Raw genomic sequence first — 10,540 nt, 5'->3', positions numbered from 1 at the left:
CGTTTCACGCGATTTGAAATTGAAAGAAACCCTAAAACCTACAACTTCTTTCGCCAACCAACAAAAATGGCGATGATCTCTATAAGTGTAATGAATTGCATAGGAGGAGCAGATATCAGTAAACAGCAGAGATGACATTATTTTGGCTATACTTCTTGTTAATAGAAAAAATTTCATTGTTATTGCCAATGTATGAAATTATAAAAATGATTGAATTAACTGTTCCTACCTAACTGCTTTGTTTCTTCCAAGCACCCAAAATTTAAACAGATTTCTTATTTCAATCGAATAAAACGAATTTTCTAAGAGCATAAGCATTAAATTCCGACCGTTCTTTGAAGAATCAACTTTCCGACCCAATAACAAATGCTTCTCAAACCTTTCCAAGTCGCTACCTTATTCGCTTATTTGGAATTCTAACCTCAGAAATTCGTATCAACTATATCTGTGCTAGAAACAGAGTTTGACAGCTGAAACTCGGAATGGCCAGCCTGCACGGACAGCCGATAAAACTCGCGCATGCGCAGTTGGTTTTCAAGTTACAAGAGATTGTCCCGATACATACACACACACACACACACACACACACACACACACACACACACACACACACACACACACACACACATATATATATATATATATATATTTCTGAATATATATATATATATATATGCACATACATTCATAGATACATATGTACATACATATACACTAGGGTGGTCCTTATTTAGGGGTCGGACGCATTTTTAATCAGACGCCCCCCAAATCGGCTCCAAATAATTGAAAAAAAATATCCACTTTTTTCAGATTTTTATCCAGCCTCTAACCCCTCCCCCCTGGGGGGGTGAATTTCCCCATTTGAAATACACGTGTTTCGGCCATATCCTCAGGATATATTTTATTCTAAGAGTAATCATTTCTTAAAAAATCTGTAACTGCGAGATTTTAGTGTTCATTGGTCCTACTATGTGAAAAAAAATTCACAATATCATATGGATCAATTTAGACAAATTGCTCACTCTTTAACCCTATGAAGCATAGTGGTAACCCACGTTACTACCTCGATTTTCTAGAATTTTTCTAATTTTTTTATTTCTTAACGTATTCAGATCCGGTTTTTTGCATTTTTTAGTTACTTTAGTCATAAAAGAACATAAAAATACAATCTAATCGGCATAATTGTTTATAATATAAGTTTTATAAATAAACAAACTAAAAAAAATCACGCTCTTTTCGGAAAAATTAATTCTTGAAGAATCTATCCAAGGGAATAACTTGAAATTTGGTGAGAGTGGGTTTTTGGGGTCACTGATTACGAATCCGCTATCAAATCTGCAAAACGCAAAAATTCACGATGGTGGACACTGAAATTTAAATATTGAATTTGAAAAATCTGACATCGGATTCGTAATCATTGACCCCAAAAATCCACTTACACCAAATTTCAAGTTATTGCCTTGGATAGATTCTTCAAGAATTAATTTTTCCGAAAAAAACGTGATTTTTTTTTTTAGTTTGCTTATTTATAAAACTTATATTACAAACAATTATGCCGATTAGATTGTATTTTTATGTTCTTTTATGACTAAAGTAACTAAAAAATGCAAAAAACCGGGTCTGAATACGTTAAGAAGTAAAAAAATTAGAAAAATTCAAGAAAATCGAGATAGTAACGTGGGTTACCACTATGCTTCATAGGGCTAAAGAGTGTGCAATTTGTCTAAATTGATCCGTATGATATTGTGAATTTTTTTTCACATAGTAGGACCAATGAACACTAAAATCTCGCAGTTACAGATTTTTTGAGAAATTATTACTCTTAGAATAAAATATATCCTGAGGATATGGCCGAAACACGTGTATTTCAAATGGGGAAATTCGCCCCCCGGGGGGGGGTTAGAGGCTAGATAAAAATGTGAAAAAAAGAGGATATTTTTTTAAAATTATTTGGAGCCGGTTTGGGGGGCGTCTGATGAATAATGCGTTCGACCCCTAAATAAGGACCACCCTAATATACACACATAGACGTCTATCCGAAAATGGTCAATAACTTCCTCTTTTTTTCTCTAAAAACAGAGAAACGGGAAGTTTAAAATATTGCCACTATGCAATCGACCAAGGAAGAAAAAAGTGATATGTAACATTGCTCTCAGTATGATAAATTAGAACCTACGACTTGCTAGAGTACATTTTTGCATACGTAAAGATCTTGAAAGTCTTTTCGAGAATACTTGAAGTCATTTAATGTCATCCAGGTTCATTTGAAGTCATCAGTCAGCTGAAGTTATTTTAATTTATGAAGTCACTCAACATCTTACAGTCGGACTATAATGATAAAGTTTAAAGACAGAATGTTTAATTTTTCGCCGTCTCGCTTCTTACGTCCTTGCTTACAATTACTGTGAGAACATTATCCGGCGGTTCATTAGACAGTTTTTACCTTTTGTTTCTCGGTAGCTGCAGGCCAGAAAAATAAAAATAAAAATAGGTCGAAATAATCCGTCGTGAGACAATAATTGTGCTTTCCGGGTTAATTTGCGATAAAAGTGAGGCTGCTTTGCCCCTGTAGATGTGGTTAAGTCTCTACAAATTCTGTCCCACGCATGCGACAAGCTTTGCCTAAGAAAAGTCCGGGTATATGCAGGTACATATGCTGTTCCTTCAAAGTATTGAAAATTCTGGAATCGCAGAACGGTGGGGAGTTTGTTTTTTCGTAATCTGGGCACTACGCTGTTGAACTCTTTTTGTCGCTGCCGAAAGCACGAGAGAGAAGGTGAGCGAGGAAAAGAGGAAGCAGGAAAGAGAGAGAGAGAGATAGAGGGAGAAGCCTTGCGCTGTGTCGTTCGGCTGGCTGGCAGCAGCAGCAGCAGCCGCAGCAGCTTCTCCATCGTGTGAGACCCGCCCGGGAAATTCTCTCTCATCTCTTCTCTCTCTTTCAGATGGGGTAGAAGCTTGGTAAGGGGGTGACGATAGGGGTGGGAGAGAAGCGTAGGGCGCCTCTCTTACTGGTTGTGGCTAAAATCCGAACTAGAGGCTGCGCCGTTCTCTCCGTGGTCCAGTAGATGCCCAGTGGCTGTCACGGGCGTAGCTCCTGATTGCGTCACGATCGGGAGACCGCGAGACACGCTGAAAGTAAGAGAGATAGAGAGAGAGAGGGAGAGAGAGGAGTGATGGAGTGATAGATAGCTAGATATATATGTATAGATAGAAAGAGAGAAAGAGAGAGAGAGAGAGCGGAGAGTGCAATAGACGAGGAATTATCACGGGAGCGAGAGGGACAACCGGGGGTGGAGTTTGGGCGGTGGGAGGCGAACAGTGGATGGTGTTGTGTGGATGGTGCAGTGCAGTGCAATGAGGATGCAGCGGAACTCGGTGGTGGTTTCCGTTTACGTATGCTCACCACGCCAGGGGGGCACGGTATAGGGCTACAAGGTAAGTTCGATTCCTTATCCGGTGTATAATGGAAGTGGGCATAACCACCTAACCGTGTTATTTACGTCAATACGGGCAGAATCATAAGAGGCGCGAGCACCGGTAGGCGAGATCTCATCGACTCGGGTTGACGGTGAAAATTTGCCACCAGGGTGAAAGGACGAGCAGCGCAATATTGGCATCCCTTGCCAGATAGGAGCTGGAGCTTTCCATTTCATGGTTTGCTCGTTATTCGGCGCCTTGCTTCTTTCCTGCATTTTGTTTCCTTCTTTCGTACCATTAGTTTGATTTTCATTGTTAGATTCTACAGTGAATATCTTGAACGAAGCCTCCTAAAGTCGGTCGATTTTTCACATCTAGTTTGTTATTAACTGTTAGCAAGCGAACGTTATTTCGTTTTCCTGCAACCCGTACGCTCTATATTTGACAAGACATGGAACGGTATAATTAGCGTGGCATCTTTATTACAAGTATTTCAAAAGAACGCAGCGTACGCTCATTTTGGAAGCGAACTATACGGTCAACGAAATAGTGAAAAAGCTTTATTTTACATACAGTAGATATTAGAGACGTCGTCAGATTACAGTACGTTGCATCGGTTAAAAAAATATTCTTTTCTGTCGCGGTCTTGTACGTAAATTTGAAGATATATGCTTCACCGGCTGCTGTATACGTATATTTTGGGCATAGAAATCAAGAAATTTATTTTGAGCTTTTTATAGGCTTTATACGTTGATACTAAATTTATAATTTAACGCGCGAAAATTTTTGCGATTGCTACACGAGTGAGGAAATGCTTTTGTAAGATAAGTCAGCATGATATTTTATGATGTGTATTTGAAGAGGTATTTTTTTTTGTTCTTACAACATTTTATAGAGAATTGTACCTTCGTTTTTACTGCTATAGGGCCATCAACAGTTACAAGACATTTACAGGCGTGTTTCGAGAAACTCGACAATTCATAGGCACCAATATAAATGCCCTTCAGAGACTTTCAGAAACGCGAATTTTTCGAAATGTTCACATTTTACAGTACGAATAAAAAACTCAGGAATAAGCTATATCCCAGCTAATTTTAAAACTTGAGTTGCATGGAGGTATCATAATTATACAGGGAATCTCTGGTGAAAATGCAACGTCAGAGCTACGCGCACACTGTCAGTGTTACACACATTTTACCGAGTCTCATGTGTTCGAAATATTGTGCTTTTCCATTCGGTCTTACTGATAAAAAAATTACATTCATCTCAATTGTTTGTGTAACAGTACAGCTTGCAGCATTCATTTGGATTTTACACAGCCAAGGGAAGAAGCGTCTGAGTTGAAAAGTGTATAAACTCAAATTCAGAATCATATATCTTTTTAGTAATGTATACTCAGTTTCTCAACTTCTAACCAGTCTGAGTGTTTTCCATTTGATAAGTCGTCACATCTAACAAGCTAAATTTTGTAGGTACGTGTAAACTGTCTGTTTGATGGTTAAATTCAAATATCTACAGGTCTGGGTGGTAAAAGAAATGAAGTCTTTTGCGAAATCTGGAACATAGTATTATTTAAATATTTGAAGTACGGTGGTTTTTCTTGTTAATCGCTATTAGGTACAGCTAGATAAAAACATTTGAAATAAATTTTTGCCGCTTTAACCCTTCGTGCTTGCACTTATTGTTCGTCCCATAAGAAATACATGGTTTCTGGGGTCAAATATGACCCAGTGTGTGACCGCAAAGGGTTTAAAAATTATTTGAAATTATGGTATACGTATTTTGTTTGTAGATTTTATACACTATTTCATTTTTAAGATCTTCTTATAACGAGAAAATAAAATAATCGTGTAAATGTACTTTAAATTGAAAAAATCAAGTCTTCAATGTCTCAATATATTTTGCCTTTTTACTTATTAAAATTACTGTTGTTATTGTGGTGTTGTGTACGATATTGCAACAAAGAATATAGTGAAAAGTAGGAATATTGCATTGAATTTTGTCACAATCTTTCGACGGAGATCCCATCCGAGAATCGATTTTACATCTGGGCTGGTTCCCTCTGGTGGGGCTGCGACATCAATACGTCAAAGTGGTGCAATCAGATCCCTATATTTCCGTGTTGATTTACAATTCCGTCGATTCAGCTCAAGTGACGTAATATAAGCTCTTAATCCCACTTTGTTGTAAAGGTATTTTTAATACAGGGTTCTGGTTGATTTAAGACGGTCCGAATTAAAGTTTAGAAAATCTGAAAACTGTTACACAGTTGAAAAGAAATATTCTATGGATCCCGTGCGGATAAGGGAACAAAACTTGATAGATGCTTCAGCTGTGTTATGCTCTAGAAAATTCGGGAAACAGAGTAATTTCATTACCATTTTTTAGGTTTTCAGACATATCACAAAATATTTTGACAGTATCAGGGATTAAACAAAATCTGAGATATCCGTACTTTTTATATACTAAAATGCAACAAATGGCTGATTTTTCCGAAATCATTATTTTGTCTATAAGAAATTTTTCGATTTTCTTCTGGAATATATTAACGAAGAATATTGTCAATGATGGCAAAGAATAAGTTAGAAAAAAATTCCGTTATGAACCTTTGTGTACCTACCCCGAAAAGGTATTCCTCTCACTTGTCGTAATCAAACCCACCTATACGGTAAATATTTAAAAATATCTTTTGAATCACGGAAAAAATTAAATCGCCCAGATATTTCACAATACAAAATATAATCTTGTCTTTGGATTTGTTTGCCTTCTCTCTGATGGCATGAAAATAAGTCAATATTGGCGCGGGAGGTAAAGTTGGTTAATCATGCCTGCTAGAGCAATACATATAGTTCTGTTTGACCAAACAAAGTGATCGTTGATGCATATCGTTAGTTCCGTCTTGTTTGTGTAGAAATTGTGTGTCGTAAGTGCGTTGAATAAGTGAGCGAGTAATTCTTGTCGCAAGTCTATATTTTCGATTAGAATAAATGCCTGTGTAATCTTTTGAAATGAAACTATTCGACATTAATTCTCGTGTATTTTTCAAGGTGGAAAATGTCACGCATGTTGTATTCTCAAAAAAAAGTCGCTCAAACCGTTATTCTTCTGTGTCTCTCTAAACGTATTTCATGCGAAAGGAAAAATGCCAAGCCCTTCGTATTTAAAAACCTGATGGTGAGTTGATATTCAACAGTGTTCACTTGAAAAGATATACAACGATTAATATAAATAGAAAATAATATTTTTCCTAACATGAAGTTGGTACTTGCCCAAGGAATAAATTCGTTTGTGCAATGGAAACTTGCGAACGAATATAATTTCAAATCCGCGTTTCTGTTTTTAATACTTAAATCATATCGCTCGTTACACGGCAAACCGTACACTAAATTTTAATCAATGACTTCGATTTTTTTTAATTTCCCAGATGCATTCTACTCATGAAATAATGGAACACGTGTTTCGCGAAAAAGATTTGCGATTTCTTTTGAAGAAGATATGCATGGTTGAAAATTGCAAGAAATCACAAAAAACGTCGCGCATACGAACATTCAAACTACTGTATCTTGGAATCCATTGGTCGTGAAAAAAAATGTACGAGATTGATTTTGAAGATCTTGAGCCATTCTAGGAAGTGATATATTTGAAATTTGCGTTTGACATTGTTAAATATTAATTTTTTTGTTTATAATTTCGCTTGATATTTTCATTCTGAAGAAAGTCAAAATTTGAAAATGGAGTTTGAATGGGGTCTATTTTTTTTTAATACTCCAAAAGAGTGCGACCGCGTGACGCAGCGGCTTAACTCTCAGTTGCGGGTCTGTCGTGTTGAAAGCGCATGCGTACAGACGGACACTTCGTCAGAGTTGTTTTGAGAGTTTCATAGAAAAGGACCTTGCGATGGTTTGGGAGGCAAAATCAAAAGATTAGCTGCAAGAGTAAGTTTGCAAAATATAAACGACCCAATAAATAACCCTGCCAAATTTTTCATGTGGGTTAACGAAAATATTAAAAACATTAATACTGAATTCTTTTCTCTTGATGATTATAAAACGGAAGCTCAAGAACTCCAAAACCGTTTTAAGAAAGCGAAGATGGTTCGCGGAACTTGAATGTACCATTCATTTATTCCAAAAGAAAACGACAAAATTGAAGTAAAAGTTACGTCGTTAGCTATTGAGTGGACTATTGCAAATGTATGCAAAAAATAAAAATAAACACTCACTTGAGTCGTTAATTCATGTTTAACGCTATATTTCCGTTTTACTTATCGTCCCTGTGTAAACGTACTCTGCACTGACGACAGCGCGCCGCGCGGTCGCAATCTTTTTGAGTATTAAAAAAAAATAGACCACATTCGAACTCCATTTTCATATTTTGACTGTTACTACAGAATTGAAGTGGAAACACGATGATATGCTTTTCAAAATTTTAAGTTGGTGAGTTAATGATGAAAATAGCAAATGAAATTTATAAACAAAATAATAATTATTCAATAATGTCAAACGCAAATTTGAAATAAATCACTGCATAGAATGACGCAAGATCTTCAAAATCGATCTCTTGCATTTTTTTGTAGGACCAATGCATTCGAAGATACATTAGTTTGAATGTTCGCATGCGCGACGTTCTTTGTGATTTCCTGCAAGTTTCAACCACGCACATCTTAAAAAAAAAATCGTAAAATTTTTTTCGCAAAACACGTGTTCCATTATTTTATTAGTAGAATGCGTCTGTAAAATTTAAGAATAATCGGAATCATTGATTAAAATTTTTACCGAAAATCGTACGGTTTGACGTGGAACGAGCGATATGGAAGAAGAATTCTAAGAAGTTAATGATATTGAAGTATGGTAGTACAATAGTTAAAGCAAAGACTTGTGTCATTTCTCCCGAAGAATAGTTAATTTCTACGAAGTAGGTACGATAAAATCCTTACAATCGAAAAATCAGTTTCGCTATCGTGTAATTACACTGTATCGATTAAATTTGAAGCTCATTTAAAAATTTATAAGTACAAATAAAGAATCTTTATTCGTCATTTTATTTTCTCTTGTAATGCTAAATTATCATTTTGGGAGAAATACCCTGCAGTTAAAATTTTACCCTAATCGACATCTATGGAATACAATGAAGCTGTGCTGTCAATTTCATCCTATACGGTGTTATTTTTCCTGTATGGTGTATACCTTTATCAATTCTTTGTTTTGTCTTCAATCAAAAACAAGGTTTGTATGATTTTAACCACAGTGCTTGAACTGGTGAACCTGTTTTTTTTTCTTACGTCCCTGCACGTGGCCGGGCAATCGATCTCATTAATTTCCGGCGTCTAATTAACTTTCTAGTATTTTTCAATTTTTTTAAATCTGAATATTGGACAATCTAGTATATATATATGACGTTACCATGGGCAGTACAAAGATAAAATTGAAAAGAACCTGACGCTCGGAAAACAAAAAGTCTTGTATATTCTCTGGTAAGTTATACGGTAACTGAAAACGGCAGTGTTTACTAAATTTGACTCGAAGACTCGAATATCGTGAGCCGACGTTGCATGATTATTGCTGGAAGAGATCTAATCCATCAATGCAGTAGTATTTTTAAGTTTCTGATAAACTGCGCAGTAGCATATTTGCGTATGATTTTAGGTGATTACTATTGCAAAAAAGTTCTTGAATCATTAGTACAGACAATTTTATTATCGCAGACGGCCTTCTCCATTTAATTGATTTTAATGGGAACGGGGAATTGAAATGTGAAAGAAAAACGGTTTCGTAATGATTTCCAAACAAATAATGCATCGTAAATGTTACACCGGTATGACGTTGAAAACCGGGTCTGACCACCTGAGATTTCAAATTATTTTTCAATGTATAGTTCGGAGTATCTGGTTTATTAAAGATTTTTTTTCGACCTTATTCAATCAGGTGAGTGCAAATTCTCAGTATTTTAGGTCCAATATAACACTGTCAATTACTTGACGTTTCGGCCCTTTGAGGAGGGCTGTCCTCAGAAGCTAAATAACATATTTACATAGTACAAATAATACAAGCAAAAGATTAATATAAAACCAGCAAAAGCAAATAAAAGGCCGAAAACGGGAAAAATTATTTTCAAACAATCCTATTAATTACATCAAATGCACGAAATATTTCGAAAAATTATAATAACTTCCTAGTTGGAAAAAACATCAAGAAAATGACGAAATTTATTTTAAAGTTAGGTCAGTGGAGCGGCAAAAGATCATCAATCTGTATCGGTAATGAGGCTATGAGCTGTCACTATTAGCAAGAAATCGACACAACGAAAGCGGAAAAAGTATAATATAAATAATAGTACAAGAAACCTGTAACTGACTTACAGTCAGTGTGATAAGGTGTTTCTTTATTTATTAAAAACAATCCAAAACCTAAATATCGATATCTCGAGTCCACAAGACACGAATCATCGCGGATTCAAATTGGAAAGGAGAAGGAGAGAAGCGAAGTTTCTGAATCTAGATTAACGTACGCGAAGACTAGCGTAAAGTTACTGGAAATTGTAACGAGAGCTGCCCGACTGAACACAGTAAATGGATCAGTCGAGTTGGTGTCGTAATTAAATGCAGGTAGCGTGAAGCAATATAAATTGGTATAGGGTTGACTCGACTCTATATTTTCGACGCGACGCCGACACTGCGGCGGTGGTGCAGCGCGGATGGATGACGTGCGCGGTGGGCTAACTGCGAATAAACCGTTTCCGGAGGCGACGACGAGGGCGGTGGGTTCGGATTTCGACACGTGGATAACCGAGTAGACGTCTTTCGTTACCCCGCATCCTTATCTCGCGCTGCACTCTCACGAGACTGACTAATCCATAACCACGCGGACATTATAGGCCGGGAAAAATTGGAAGGTAGTACTTTTTAGGTATCAATTTAGAAACTCGAACCATGGGTAATTCGATTACGCTGAATCGAACGGTGGTAATAATTTTGCAATCAACTTCCGAGATCATTATATGTATAAAAACGGGTTAAACCGTTGAATTGGAAACCTCGTAACTTTAGTAAATAAATATCTCAAACGAAAGATGTTGACCAGAAAAAAAAATACGTCAAACGGTATCCTATGTTCATTTTCGTATC

The 10,540-nt window shown here is 36.4% G+C and overlaps 1 protein-coding gene across 5 annotated transcripts in view; it reads left to right on the top strand.

Moving 5' to 3' along the window:
• Positions 1-3,053: 3,053 nt before the first annotated feature.
• Positions 3,054-10,540, top strand: part of LOC124177821 (two pore potassium channel protein sup-9) — an 854,038-nt gene continuing 846,551 nt past the window's right edge. For all 5 annotated transcript variants that reach the window (XM_046561043.1, XM_046560786.1, XM_046560962.1 and 2 more), the window contains exon 1: positions 3,054-3,435. The gene's annotated coding sequence lies outside the window, so the exon portion shown is untranslated. The remainder of the gene's footprint in view (positions 3,436-10,540) is intronic.

The sequence above is a fragment of the Neodiprion fabricii genome, chromosome 1 (genome assembly GCF_021155785.1).
Source record: "Neodiprion fabricii isolate iyNeoFabr1 chromosome 1, iyNeoFabr1.1, whole genome shotgun sequence".
NCBI classification, from domain to species: Eukaryota; Metazoa; Arthropoda; class Insecta; order Hymenoptera; family Diprionidae; genus Neodiprion; species Neodiprion fabricii.
The sequence above is the reverse complement of the archived record's forward strand: the minus strand, read 5'-3'. Positions and strand labels throughout refer to the sequence as shown.